This window comes from Podarcis pityusensis, assembly GCF_964106645.2.
Source record: "Podarcis pityusensis genome assembly, chromosome: 7".
In the NCBI taxonomy this organism is placed as follows: Eukaryota; Metazoa; Chordata; class Lepidosauria; order Squamata; family Lacertidae; genus Podarcis; species Podarcis pityusensis.
The window spans coordinates 41,811,067-41,825,991 of record NC_138031.1 but is presented as its reverse complement, the minus strand read 5'-3'; the positions used below and the strand labels follow the sequence as shown (position 1 = coordinate 41,825,991).

General features: G+C 43.2%; 1 protein-coding gene and 2 long non-coding RNA genes across 26 annotated transcripts in view; 1 reads left to right on the top strand and 2 right to left on the bottom strand.

The window, feature by feature from the left end:
• DTNA (dystrobrevin alpha) overlaps positions 1-14,925 on the top strand; it is a 190,010-nt gene that overhangs the window by 55,054 nt on the left and 120,031 nt on the right. Inside the window, exon 2 of one of the 24 annotated variants that reach the window (XM_081013817.1) lies at positions 10,593-10,651. The exons of the other annotated variants lie outside the window; for them this stretch is intronic. The gene's annotated coding sequence lies outside the window, so the exon portion shown is untranslated. The remainder of the gene's footprint in view (positions 1-10,592; positions 10,652-14,925) is intronic. 24 annotated transcript variants of the gene reach the window in all.
• LOC308481474 overlaps positions 1-14,925 on the bottom strand; it is a 92,558-nt gene that overhangs the window by 51,829 nt on the left and 25,804 nt on the right. The gene's annotated exons all lie outside the window — the stretch shown is intronic.
• Positions 1,691-13,686, bottom strand: LOC308481471. Its single transcript, XR_013988698.1, has 3 exons — positions 13,510-13,686; positions 5,854-5,913; positions 1,691-2,049 (listed from the first exon to the last, which is right to left on the bottom strand). It is a non-coding gene; the product is annotated as an uncharacterized lncRNA (long non-coding RNA).

The following is a 14,925-nucleotide window of genomic DNA, read 5'->3' as shown; positions in this document are numbered from 1 at the left end:
AGACTTTTGTTGGCATCCATCTGTCTTGAGACACAATGGAGTGCACCTTCAAGGGTGAACTCACACTGGAGAATCACAGTACCTGCTGTGGCTGCAGAGACTGGTAACTCATATCTGCTGTCTCCCATGTTGTTTTTGCTGTGCTAGCAGCATGTATGTGACCTCTCCAGGGCACAAGCCTGGGCAGTGTGTATGGAGGTTCTCGGCTACCCAGGAGAAAAGACCCCCCTCTCTCTCCTCATTGCTATAGGGAGGCAGAGCAATATATTTGGCAGCAGTGTGGCTGCAGGAGTTGGCAGAAAGAGGCATACAAGATGCCATCCAACCATCTTAGGGACTGTACTTCAGAATTGGGTAAGGTTTACTTATTAGCCTTTTCTGCTCCCAAAGATTTCCTGCAAGACAGCAGGTACAGATTTTTCCTCAGGGTTTACTCCCAAAGTCTTTCTCATGAATGAGTATGGCTGCAAGGCAATGGAAGTTCAGAATCAGTTCTTCTTCTCCTAGATGGAATACCTTCCCAGGTTGATGAGCCACATCTACCCCTCACTCCCCTCTACAGCACATGCAGAAACTGGCTTCTTGACTATTGGACCCACTATTAGTCTCATCCACTCAATCCACCGAAGCCTGTCTTCACATGCAGAGGAAGTCCCTAACCCACTGAGGGTTTGAGGCCCATTGGTTCCCCTCACCTGGTTTAGCTAGCCAGTCAAAGCCACTTCCTGGGGTGTGGCCACTGTTGCATGCTGACAGTTCTAGGAGCCACGGGTGAGAGCTAAGTGCAGGACGGGGACCAAAGGTGGACAAACTACCCCAGTAGGAGCATGACATGTTTCACACCAGAGGTACTACCCTTCACCTGCTGGAATTTTGAATGGCTACTGCAAATGATAGCTTCTTCTTTTTTAAAGGATTTTTGCAAAAATGGCCAGAAAGAAAAGTGGAAGTTCCAGGAGATATATATGCTTATAGAGATGAATTAATGGTCCATGATGTACTAGTTTATTTTTAAAATAAATAACAAAATTATAGTACCACAAGGAACTAATACTAGATATACTGGGTTTGGAAGTAGATGAAAGAAGGGCTCAAGAAGCTGTTTATCAGCCAGGTATGTGTGCTCAAATTGAAGACTTGATACAGCCATGTACAAAATGTCAAACCTTCAGAAATAAACACCGCAAAGGGCCTGTTTTTCCTTGAGGGATTACAAAAAGACCTTGTCACAAGCTAGACTAGAGTCTCAAGGCAGAACAATGAAATGATTGCAGTACAAATTGGCAGAGAGGGTTTCAGACACTGAGATGCCTGAGACTACATCAAGAGGCAGAATGATAAGAAGACCTGTAAGATGTGAAGAGTAATATTTTCTACCCCAAAAGTTATATGTAATGATAGTACGGACCAAACTGTTCCCATGATTGGGTGTATGATGGGAAGCAATTCTAGGGGAACAACAGGGAATTGAAACCTCCGGCATCCACCACCCTTTCTTCTTTGTGAAAGAGTTGCACAGTATTAAGTAAAGCTTACTTCCTCCAAAATTTCATTCTCATGGAGCACCCTTTTATAAAGTTTGCAGCTCCAAACATCCAAGTGTGCTTTCTGAAAACTGTAGGTAGTTTGACCTATCAGGGCAGCAGGTGTCTGTGTGCCCAGGGGCCTTCTATATTTGGTATGTTCTTGCACCGCCTCTTGCATTGGCTTTTGCTGTCCCATATGGTTTAACTCACACCAGCAGCTTCTATGCGTCTTTGACTTGGGAACAAGTCAAAAGTCAGATTTTGAAAGTAATTATAAGGGTTGGTAATTCATATTCAAGTCAAGTCAAGTAACCTTTATTGGCATCATATAAGAACAATCAGAATACATTCAGAATAGATAGGCCAGTGCGATCTCGGGTAATTCATATTGCATCAAGCACCAGCATTGTCGGGCATGTGCCAAAGCCCCAGTATCCTGGGAGGACCCACCACGGTGCACCTGCAGTCTCCCACACTTGCCCTTTTTCTTTGGTTGGTGGTGGGATTGCAGCTTGCTGTCATCCTGAGGGAGGGAAGCAGCTTTGCAGCCACTGCGATTAGACCATCTTTGGGAGACTGGGCCTCCTCTCAGCCTATCCTGTTTTTGAGAGCTTTCCCAGTTGTGCTACTGTATTAATGGAATGCCATCCACAGAAAAGCTTACCAGCACCAACCTTAATAAAAATTTTAGTAGTAGGCAAATGCTTTTTAATGTTTTTGGCTAGGCATTCATAGAATCATAGAATTTTAGAGTTGGGGGGGGAATCCCAAGGGCCATTTAGTCCAACCCCTTGCAATGTCATATAGCTGGTTTCTGTGCAGTTCTTACGACTTTTTTTGTTTTTTTAATCTTCCGGTAATGACTGCTTTGGCAGCTTTTATTGATTTTGTCTTAGGGTTTCATAGTATTTGTTCTACCATTTTAAGCAGATGGTGTCTTATGAGCTTTGTGCAAAATAACAAAATAACTGGCTCCAACAGCGCCAGTATTATAGGTCTCTAAATCTGACCCCAGAGTTCATGGATGAATGGGTGCATATTTATGCATTGCGTTTACATGGGGATCCAGTACCATTCCAAGGCAAGCTAGAAAATGGAGTGGGGGTCAAGTGCAAAAATGAAGAGTTTGTTAAAAAAAGCAGCAGGTAACAGAGAGATCATAGTTGACACAGAAGCTGTACTCATCCAGTCCAGGCACAATATTTTGAATTTGCATATCCAATGCACTTTACTTGCTGATGTTGTATTTCACATTGCAACGTTCAATCTTCCTCTCCTCAAAGGGTGTGATGTAATTTGGATGTGCATGCTAATAAATAAAATATTTTGCTGAAAGAACTGTTGCCATGAGATTGGACTTTTCAGTGATTCAGTAAGTTTGGTAATGTGGCAAATTCTCTCTGGAGTTGTATCTGCAAGCAAACCCATGGGCAAGAGAACTGCAAGATAGCTTTAATAGCTCTTAATGGAGAGAGATTCCTTATTCAGGAAGTAACTTGAGTACATAGTGCATTCCTGAATGAGCATGGATTTAAACATACGCTATATATTGCTTTCCTTGATCAGCATCCCTTTTCTAGCCATTTGTTGATGGTATATTTTGAACTGAGAATTTGCTGAGTAGGTAGTTCGTCAGTTGGTCAGCTGAGTGTTTTGAATAATACGACCACACTTGAATATTGTAATGAAAGGGATTGCATAAATGACTAGATAGGAAAATGCTAAGAATGACACTCTGGTTTTTTTCAGATACATAGGTGTCCAGTCAGTTAACACAGGGCTGTCAGTGGTGAAGTTTTGTAAAACGTATGATTTGATTCACAACTCAGTTTTCCAATGTGCAACCTGATCTTAGCAGGTTTACTTGAAAGGAAGTCTCATTGGCTTCACTGGTACTTACTATAACATAAGCATGCTCCAGCCTTAATTTTTTTAAACTGTATGTTTCTATTCACTTTGTTCTATTATAAGGTTTTTATAGATTTCAGTGTGTCGTCTATTTTTTTCTGACAAGTTTGTTACTATTTCTACCCTCTTCAGTGATTTGGTTTTTGTTCTGATTTCATCTTAGCTATATTGTTTTATTTATTAAGTAGCTGGTGCTATTACTGATGATAGCCGATGTTTCCATGGAACCCCTGTGGATTGTGCATGTACTGTTAAGATGCTATCACTCACTTCTTCAAAGTTGCAAACAAGGGAACTGTTGAATCCAGCTCTGAACTTGCTCCACAGCCTAATATGGGTATAAAATGTATCTGGCCTCAACACTTCATAGTACTAGTCTGCCAGAATTTTACTTTGGACTGTTCCATGAATTCACTCAAAGCAGTAAATGCAAAAAATATATCAGAGCCACAACAAGCTGCCCTGTTAACTGGACCTTTCACTGGTCAACGTTTTAAAAAACTTTTAGAACCAAACTACACATGATGCTAAATGTGTATTTGAATCTAACCTGCAAGCTTTTTAAATTACAGATTTTTAAATGCTGATGATTAATGGGATCAGCAGAGGTGTATGCAGGGGTTGGCCTCTGTCAAGGACACAGGCCTGGGTGTGTGTGTGTGCAGAAATCATGTCTCTCTGTGGAACGGCCTGGAGCCCATCCATCCATGTACTTCCCAGGCTTCTCCTCCACCATTCTAGGTGGCTGAGTGAGGCTCGCAAGCTCCTCTGGGGGCCTTGGTAGAGGAATCTGGTTGCTGGCATGGGCCATTGCAGCAGCCCTACAGGGTCCCCTCCCCAGTTGGCTGGCGGTGCTATTAGAAGTGTGAGCAGAGTGCCTGGTGGAGCTCGGAGGGAAGAAAGATGGAGAGAGTGGGTGAAAGTTGCAGGAGGGGGGGGGAGGAGGAGAAAATAGCAGCTTCAGAATGTGGGATTGCCATCAGGGTCATGGGGGGGCAGGGGGCATAGGGTTAAACTTTCCCTCTGTGCCTGCTACAGTCCCAATAACCATCAACTCCCCCCAACCTGATGCTATTTGCCTCTGAAAAAACTCTGCATGCTTAATACAGAGAAGCATTTAATGTCACATGTAGATTGGCTCTGCAGGGCTTTGGACTAGATGACCTTTGTGGTCCCTTCCAGAAGTCTGTGATATAATGATGGTGAAAGAGACATATTATAGAGCTGAGACTCCAGCCATGGGAAATGGGCAGAAAACCTCCCACAAGCACAAAATGTAAAGCTTTGGGAGGGCTATGTCTTCTGATATAAATGAATGACCTGCTTAATATTTTTTAGGGATAGCATTCCATGGCCGGCAGGGGTGTAGGGAGGCACCACTGAAAGACCCTCTTTCTCATAGCCACCCTCTGAATTTTAGATGGAGGTGTCACTTGCAAAAGGGCCCTCCGATGCAATAAATGTCCGCATCATCACATCCTTACTGCCTGGATGGCATGATCAATTAAAGTGTTTGTTTTTTTCACTTTTGGAAACTCCAAGTAAGTGAAATAGGTGCTGTTCCCTATCTCAGGAATTCAACCTGTTATAATAGTAAAATAAGGTGGATGTGTTAATATTTGCGCTCTTAGGGATGCTCTTTCTTAAATGCATCTTAGAATTAAATGCATTAGGATGCTGCTTATTGCCTTGTTTATGGATCATGAGTAGGTCCAAGCCTTTATTAATCTATTGGTTGAAAATTTTAAGCTAGGGGATTTCTGTAAAGGTAGAGCTGAGCAATTTAGCAGCTTGGAATTGGTAAGCTATAGAGAGAAGGTGTTGTGAGAAGATCTGCCCTGATCTCTACTGGCAGAAGGTTCAGCAAAACCATTAAGCTCAGAAAGGCAAGAATGATAGAGCTGTGAGGGGTGGAATACCGGTAACTTCCAGGCACACTGAGCTGTGAACTGTGTTACACAATACAAGCTAATTAGCTGACAAAGTGCTGAGTTGCATTGCAAAGTGATTTGCTTAGATTCCTCAGGCTGAGTTCTTGGACAGTTTAATTGTCAATATCATTGCTGTAAAATCTCAGTGAAGGTGAAACTGACCAGAAGGAAGATGAACTTGGAGGATCCGGTTTCAGACAGGGAATTTAGCTAGCCATACAAGCATTTCTTGATGAGAGCAGGAGAACTTGCAGGTCTGCCTTAAATGTGGGTCAGCATAGTGACCTTGTTTCAGCAGTCTAAATATGTCTCACTGACAAGCATTAGACACACCTTTTTGTTGCAAGTTCTGTTGCCTATGACCTGACCTTGCTGCTCTTTTGAGAGATTTTGCCATTTAAGTATGGGTAACAGTAGGATTGGTATTCATCAACTAAATTGCAGTTAAGCTCAGAACAAGAGGATACAAATTATACCCAAGTACTTACAGACTTGCTGTGAATTCTTTGGATGTGTGTGCAGGAAATATTTGTTTCTCACTCTTGTTTCTAAGTTTGTTGTACAAGTTGAAATAAGGGAAAGAACGACAGGATATTTTTTAGTCTACCAGAGGGCAACAATCCAGTAGATATAATTCCTTATGTTGGAAACTAAAACAGTACAGCAGGTTTCTTTTTTTAAAAAAAATAATTTTTATTAACAAACTAATCAAATCACATTAATTCCAAATTACAAAACCGAATTTTAAATTTTTGTTGGGGGTACCCATGCTTCGAGCTCAGAAAGGGATCCAATCATCTTTATTGCTGCTGCTTTGATGTTCACAGTTCTGTCCAATTAGTATTCACAGTTCTGACCATTCCTCTCTTTATTGTTTTCCTCATCTCTTCTTGTTGTTATCGTATATTTTTCCTTTCTTTGTAACCTCTGATAGTCTCCACAAGCGAGTTGAAAACAAACGTTGTTATAGTCCTGTGTGTATTTTCGCATTAATCCAAAGATCATATTCACACAGCAGACGCCATTTCAGCACTTCCATAGAAAACAGTCTTAGCGTCTGCTCATTAATCTTCGCAGGCTTGTCACTCCCACCTCGATCTTTTCAGGGAGTTCTGCCAGGTCAGACACAGAGTCCAATATGATAACAAAGCCATGGCTTCCTCGCCCTCTTGATCGTCAATCCTGCAACGAAGCCTGCCTGTCATGGCGAATCTCTTTTTAAAACTGCGTCATTCCAAAAGCCTTCCATTCCTTTCTAGATCTTCCACAAACAAATCCTTTGGTTAATAATTCATTTCCACACAGTTCATAATCATCCCGCTTATTATCAATTGTTGCAACGGTTCTTCTTGGGGGGGATTGTTAGGTAATCATATAGAGAAAAAAAGAAAAGTTTTCCCCCTCCTTTCCGTCCCATTCCGACATACCAACATCTTTGATGTATCTTCTTCTTGATATATTTTCCTGTTGAATCCAGCCTGTCGCTCAGCTTCACAGAGGTCACTTCAGTTAGCAGTCTAAACTCCCTTTCTTCACTCGAAACATGTGCATTTGCTGCTCTCTAATTGTTTATTTTGAGCTCCTGCAACCAGGTCGCGCGATCAGAAACGGCGTCCAGGAGAGTGGAAAAAAACCCACACGAGTGCTGTGCGCCTAGTGCCCTCCCCCCCTCCTTCTTTCAAACTCGGGGGTGATTTATCGGCAACCACAGGCGAAGGCAGTGTTTTCCCAATTCCCTGGGAAAACTAGGGAGGCTAATTACTCCCATATTAGCCTCTTAATTACCTCGTGTGAGCCGGAGAGATGGTATTGTCGGCCATCTTCCAATGCGCCCCTAGTGGCCCCCCCAGTACAGCTGGTTTTAATCCAGTTGAATCTCATATTATGCAACCCAGTGAGTAATTGCTTTGCTAAAACATTTCAGTTAAAGAGGTATAGGTGGAAGAACTTCTCTATAGCCAACTCCAGGCATAGGCAAACTCGGCCCTTGAGATGTTTTGGGACTACAACTCCCATCATCCCTAGTTAACAGGACCAGTGGTCAGGGATGATGGGAATTATAGTCCCAAAACATTTCAAGGGCCGAGTTTGCCTATGCCTGGCCAACTTCATAGAAAGCTGAGTGAGTTACAGCTCTCCTCCATTCTTGAACTCCCTATTACTTTACCTATAATTGCTGCCCAGTATTGGAGCACTTTGCATTTGTTTATAGAGGCATGTCACTAATAAGAGTGGCTTTCTCACAGGGTTGGGTCACCAACGCCACCACTGGCCCAGGAGACATATCAGGCTTACCAAGTTCGTCCGTCTCCACCAGCCTCTCAATTTTGACTACAGTGGCAAACAGAAAACAAGTTAAAATAGAAAAGTATGGGGTGTGTGGAGATCTCTGCCCAGCTCACACTCTAATGGAAGTTTAAGTTGTTGTCTCCCTGATAAACAGATGAGTTGGGAGGCAGGCCTTAACCCTCTCCTCAGCTTTTCTGCACACAGCAGTTGAGGAGAAGTGGGCTGTGTGTCCTGTGTGTGTGATAGGGAAGAAGTGAGGAGCCTAATTCTATCCTTTTTTAGTTTGCTGGTGTACAACATCACATTTTCTGTGGATATTTTTGAGAGAATGCACAAGAAGCCTGCATTTAAAATGTCTGTATTCTTTATGCACTCTTTGCATATTCCTCCCCCACAATATGTTTTTATACTTCTGCAAACCTCAGGGTTCCACTGTCTGCCAATATTTCTGTCTTGTGTGGGGGTACTGTGGTTTTGACTACACAAGTGTGGGACCTCTCCCCTAAAGATATGGGATAAAATACGTAATGTTTTGTAGCTTGAACCATGCTTTGTGCCCTTCTTTAAATAATTGTTTCTGTGCAGGGTGAGTAATTCTTATCTTTAGACTTCACTGGAGACTTAGTATTGTCAAAGCAGCTAAATCATTGCCTGTGAGCAGCCATGTTTGCTATGGTGATTGTTTGGCAGTATGCCACCAAATGCTGCCCACAGTTGCTGAAAAGCTGACCTTATAACAACATCAACAGCCTTTTCTCTTGCTTTAGCTGACATATTTGAAGCTCTGGAAACTGTTTTCAAAACAACATACATAATGAAGCATTGTGCTTGTAAGAGCAATTGTGCTTCAGTCTATTAGGTTATTTTAGGGTTCAGCATCTAGGAAAGGACAGAGCAGAGAAACAGTTGCAGAAGACAGTAACCCTTCTTCAAATTTGTGTAGGGTTTTTCTCAGCAGCATTCAGGTGTCACAATGCACAATGGTTTATTGTGACCATGGCTAACTGTACCAGTTTGCAAGCCTTGGGTTTGTTTGTTTCCCTCCTACCTCTGGTATGAAGGAAAGGAGCAGATTGAACATTTTCACTTTTTTATTAACTGCAGTTCAGTGTTATGTCTGAACCCTAAACAGTGATTCCTCTTAACCAGAGGTCCTCAAACTCTTTCAGCAGGGTGCCGGTCCACTGTCCCTCCTGTGTCTTGCAAGGGGCAGGGACTGGCAGCAGCGGCACGCGAAAGGGCTCCGGAGAAGGGCTGCTTTAAATGGCAGCCGCTTGAGAGGGGCACACAGCCAACCATGGCTCCTGTGTCTTGTGAGTGGCAGGGGCTGGCGGCGGCAGCAGCGGGACAATGAGCGGCACACGAAAGTTCTCCAGAGAGGGGCTGGCACCAACAAAGCCCAGCCCCCTTCCTCCTCTAGGCAGGGCGGGGAGAAGCCAGGAGGAGGGGCCGTGTGAGGAAGAGGGAAAGAACGCATGTGCAGTGATTCCCAGACCATCCGCAGGCCGGATTTAGAAGGCAATTGGGCCTGATCCAGCCCATGGGCCTTAGTTTGCCAACCCATGCTCTTAACTGTGGTTTGCTGAAACAAACCAGCTCTATACTCTATGGTTTGAAGCTGACATTAAAAAAAAAAAAAAAACCAAGCTAACCCATGAATAAAATTAACCACACTTCGTTGTATTCAGATAATTAATGAAAACAGAGGCAAAAGTTTCCAAACTTTTCCTCATGGCTGCACAGTAGCAGGGAGTATGTGAGCCTGAGGCCTGCACATGCTTGTTCCCGTCATGATGAACCATGGTTATTGTGACATCTGAAGGCAATGAATAAGAATCAAATAAAAGCTCGCTGAGGTCAACATTGAAAATCAAGGTGGTAGCTCTCAGTCCTGTTTTCCTAACTGTTACATGTATTGAGTCACAATATTGTACATAAAAGGTCATGTGCAATGAAGTGTCAGTGCACATATCTATGCAAACAATGTGAAGAACAGGCAAGGCCCAAGAGCAAGGAACTGTCTCGATGTATCATTTGTAAAATCAACACTTCTGCCTCTTTGCGTAATCAAATATGAGCAGGGAGGGGGGAAGTGGATGCAGAAATCATTTTCTAAAACAAATGGTTTCCCCACCCCCAAGTCCGTTATAATGTCTATGATAGTCTGCCGTTTCCAGTCTTCCAAATGCTATAATACAATCAATCAGAAGTACTCCAATGTGACCAGCATAACTTATTTGTAGGATTGTTAGATGCTCCTTATATAGTTTAAGGAGCTGTCCTTCATTTCAGCTCATTACAGCTCTATCTTTCTCAAAGGTGATCATTCATTTCACAATTCCCTCAGTTCACTATCATTCCATGGAGCCAATCGGCAATTAAGAGTGTTCCTTAATTTGAGAGTCTCATTTTGGTGATGGTGGTTATTGAAGACAATTAACATAGCACTTGAATTTCCAAAGCACATTACAATCTCCCCCATCCCATTTACATTTCTATTGTTTCTTTTCCCTAGAACACAGTACAGGAATAATACGTTTAAAGCAAGGAAGGTATCCAGAATAAAAGATGTGTTTATACTTCTTTGCTGTTTTATGACAACTCCTACCCTCAAGCGTTGGGTATCTGGAACTCTCTCACTTAGCAGTCCCTATCTTCCTAACCCTCACAACACCACAAGATAAACCACTCTCATTCCCACCTTAGAAGTAGAAGGTTGTGACTAGGAAATAATGAGTTGCCGCTTCATTTGCGGGAAGCGGTTATTGAAAAGCTGTTTTGTTATATATTCCAATAAAGATTTGAGAGTGTAAACTAAAAAAAAAAATCCCTACAGCTTGAAAGCCTTAGACTAAAAGCTTGGTCAAATCTCTAAAAGAAAAAAGCTAACTAGCACTAAGAGAACTGTAACAAAAAACTTTATCTCTTTTATGTTTAGGGCTGCAAATCATAGAATTGTAGAGTTAGAAGGGACCCTGAGGGTACAAGAATAAAAATGTGAGCATAATGTCCATGATTGACTGTTTATGTAACTGAGATTTTACCTCCTATTTGAATTCATTGTGAATATTTAATGTTCTTAAGTGGCTTTTAAAAATAAACAAGTGGGTTGGATCTTGAGTTACCTGAGTGGAGTTCTGCTCATGAATGGAACTGTCTTGCATCCAGGGCTGTCTTAAGCATATCCGGCACTGTGGTACAAAGATTCCTCCGGCGCCCCCCCCCCCCAGTTTCCCAGAGTTGTCAACCTTTTTTAAGGGGGGGGGCCCAAAGTTATTGACCTTTTTTAGGAAAGGTTCCCCAGAGTTGTCAACCTTTTCTTTTAGGGAATTTACACCACGTTTACACATTATCTCTAACAAGCCCTTAGAACAAATGAAAATAAAATGAAAAGGCAGAAGAAAATATAATGAAGTCCTCAGTTCCAAAGCAAGACTCATTCAAGTACTCAGCAGTTCTTCTATTTCATCCTCATGATTCAAATCACCACATATCAAAAAGATAAAGCAACCACCAGTTTGTTGTTCTTTAAATAAATTAATAAAGACACAGACAATGAAGTTCCCGGCCAATTTGTGTTTAAGTACAAAGTTTGCCTTTGTTCTAGTTTTTAACATGTGCTTAGTACTGTAGTTTCAGACTGTGAGCCGCCCTGATATCTATGGGTGGAGGGCAGTAGTAGTAGTAGTAGTACTAGTAGTAGTAGTAGTAATAATAATAGTAATGGTGATGATATTTTTCGAGGGCTTGGAGTGAGAGGGTGATGGCCAGCTGCTGGAATGAATGGGGTAGGTGCTAAATGGTCTGGCTTGCTTTACAACCCCTAGGGACCTTGTTGGTGGGGTGGAGGGGCCGGAGAAGGGGCCTACCTCCCAGGAAGAAGAAGAAGAAGAAGAAGAAGAAGAAGAAGAAGAAGAAGAAGAGGAAGAAAAGTGAAGGGAGGAGGCTTCCCTTCCCCGGGATAGAGTTGCCCGTAACATTAAACACAGGGCACGATTCCAGGGGGAGAGAGAAACCAGGGCAGCAGCTGCTGCTACTCACGGCTCGGGCTAGATGTAGCTGAACAGTACGGGCAAGGGGACCCTGCAAGCAGGGCTGCAAACCCAGTGCGGAGGCTCCATGGCCGGCTAGAGGAGGAAGAAAGGGAGCAATTCCTTCCTTCCTTCCTTCCTTCCTTCCTTCCTTCCTTCCTTCCTTCCTTCCTCCCTCCTCCTCCTCCTCCTCCTCATGCTCCGCTTCCCCCTCGCCATCGCCCGCCTCCCTCTTCCCACAGGTCGGGCAAGAGAGAGAGAGAGAGAGAGAGAGAGCTGTGTGCCTGCCAGCCATATGGTTGGCAAGGCACAGCTGGCTGGTGTGCAGGGAAAGGGGAGGCCGCCAGCAAAGCCACGCAGCTCCCCCACTTGCTGGGGCACCCCTGAGAGGCCGGCGCCCTGGCGGAATGTGCCAGTAACCCCAATGGGAAAGACACCTCTGCTTGCATCCATGGGGCACTGCTGTGTCCCTTCCCTCCTCTCTGTATCCCCACCCCCTTTGCCTCCTCAGTCTGCTCCAGAGGGTTAAGGGACCCTCTGGAACAGTGTGGGAGGTAGTGAAGAGGGAAATGGCAAAAATTTGCCTCCTCCCTCCCCTGCAAGTTCCATTCACGGAAGCTTTGCTGGATCCACTCCCCTTCTACAAAAGTAGGGACTCCTCTCCAACTGCAACTGAATAATCTGGTATAATTAATATACCAGGCTGAAGAACATGGACACTGCTAAGGAAGGATTTGAACTCAGGTCTAAGATCAGCTCTGGTCTCAACTGCCACTTGGACTTACCTTGGATACTACCAAAGTGTTGTGCTGCAAGCTTTTGTATTTCTTTTCCTTACCTGATTCTAAGCTACACTTGCCTACTTCAGGTAAAATGGGGTAGTGCATCAGTCTATTATGAAATAAGGACAGATGTTCCTATTCCAGCTGTGCCTCCCAGATCCAGTTGCTCATCTCTCACTCATCACTGTGGGATGAATACCAACTCTGGATGCTGAAGACTCTGCTATCAATTTGCCAATCCTGGATCTGGCCACTTTAGAGCAGTCCAGACAAGGAAATTGCAGATCCCTCTGTGCTTGTTAGGTAGTTAAAATAATATCCAAGGAACTGTCTCTTCTATTTTGGAATTTATGGTGAGGAGAGCGGCACTGCTGTAATACGGATGGCTTTTATACACAAGGACAGTAAATAATCGGATTATAGATCATGAATAATTTATGGTTCGTGTCTGTGTGCAGTTTATGCAAGAATTCATACCAAATATTTTCAGCCCTCATTAGACAAAGAGAAGGGGAATAATTCTCAGCACCATACTTGTCTATCAACCTCTAATACAGAGTAGTAACTGAGGCTCAATATGTTGTATACATAACTCTTCGCTCTGCTTTTATGAGTGTGCGTGCTTCTTATAGGTATTACTGGATGTATCAGTGGCAGGTTTCCCATAGTTAAAGATTATGGCCAGTGCAAAATTAATAATATGTATTTTTTAAGATTGTAGAACAAGAAAGCCACAACTGGCAATGTAAACCAGACCTGTGGTGAAGGACAGCACCAAACAACCACTGGGCTGTATAAATCAACCCCCACAACTGAGCCACAGCATGTCACAGATTGCAGTAGGGAGAACCTTTACAGCAAATTATTCCAGTACCACATACTCAAGAGGAAATCAAGAACAAGCAATAGCCATTGGATCAGTACTCACCGAACTTAGGAAAAATTCCTTCCTAATCACAAATATGAAGAGTGTTATTGAGCTCTGGATATTTAGATTGGCGCACATAAAAATTAAACATACCTATATCAAATATGTACTTACCACTGTAATGATACCAAAGGTGCATATGCCATATTTGTATGAACCTCTTTCCTGGTTCAGACAAGGAGAAGCATTGTCTTGAAACTGAGTTGGGAGGAAGAGGGTAATGGGCTGCGTTTGGGAACCTGCAAGCCTTCACAAGAGACCCAATTGACCATCCTCTCCCCCCACGCTCCAGGAAATGCACAAGGGGGACAAGATAGATTCTTGCAGATTCAGAGGATTAGCTAGACCTTTGTGACATCATCAGCCCTCTCCATTCAAGCCTAGCAACCACAGAGCATCAGTAGTAGTCATGGTGATTGGTGTAATGGCTGCTTTGTGTTTTATCCGGGGTTGAACTGAATTTACTGTACATGTGTTTCATATGATGGTGGTAGGATATTTTCCCACCCCCACCCTGTTCCCTGCCATTGTTTTCTACTTCTACTACAGTGGTGCCCAGCAAGACGAATGCCTCGCAAGACGAAAAACTCGCTAGACGAAAGAGTTTTCCATTTTTTGAGTCGTTCCGCAAGACGAATTTCCCTATGGGCTTGCTTCGCAAGACGAAACGTCTTGCGAGTTCTTGCGAGTTTGTTTCCTTTTCCTTAAAGCCGCTAAGCCGTTAATAGCCGCTAAGCCGCTAATAGCCGTGCTTCGCAAGACGAAAAAACCGCAAGACGAAGAGACTGGCGGAACGGATTAATTTCGTCTTGCGAGGCACCACTGTACTGTCTTGAAGCCACTGGCTAATGAAATGTCAGGCTTTTTACTGAAAAGAATTTCTGGAAGTTTCCATGAAGAAAGTATCCCTCCCTTTTACTTCAACCTCAGTTTTGTCCCCTGGTTATTTTTATTAATTAATTAATTAATTAATTAAATTTGTATGCAACCCTTCATCTGAAGATCAGAGGGCTGTTCACAACATACAGAAAATACATTACAGAACAAAAACAAACCCATCCCCCCTCACACAAACACATTTAAAAGGCCACAGAATGTTAATCCGCCAAAAGCCTGGTTGTAGAGAAACATTTTCGCCTGATGCCTAAATATATATAATGAAGGTGCCAGGCGAGCCTCCCTTATGTATCTATAAACATGGTCTACAGTTGAACAGTGATAAAGAGAAGAGGTGAAAGAGGCAGAGGTTTGAAGCCAGAGTGCCCGATAGACAGCAGACTGAAGTGAGAGTTGTAAGGGATTGGGAAAGGGAGCAGGAGTTTGGAAGGGGCATGGGGGAGAAAGGTGAAGTTTACCCTCTTAAAGAGGGAGCTTGCAGGGTGACACTCACCTCAATAACACAGCTTTAACCTATTATTCATAGCTACACTTTGAATACACATTCCTATCAACTGCTAAGCACTTCACTAATTGTATCGCTTGTGGATGTCTTACTGTGCATTATGTTTGGGCTGAATGTACAAGGCATAC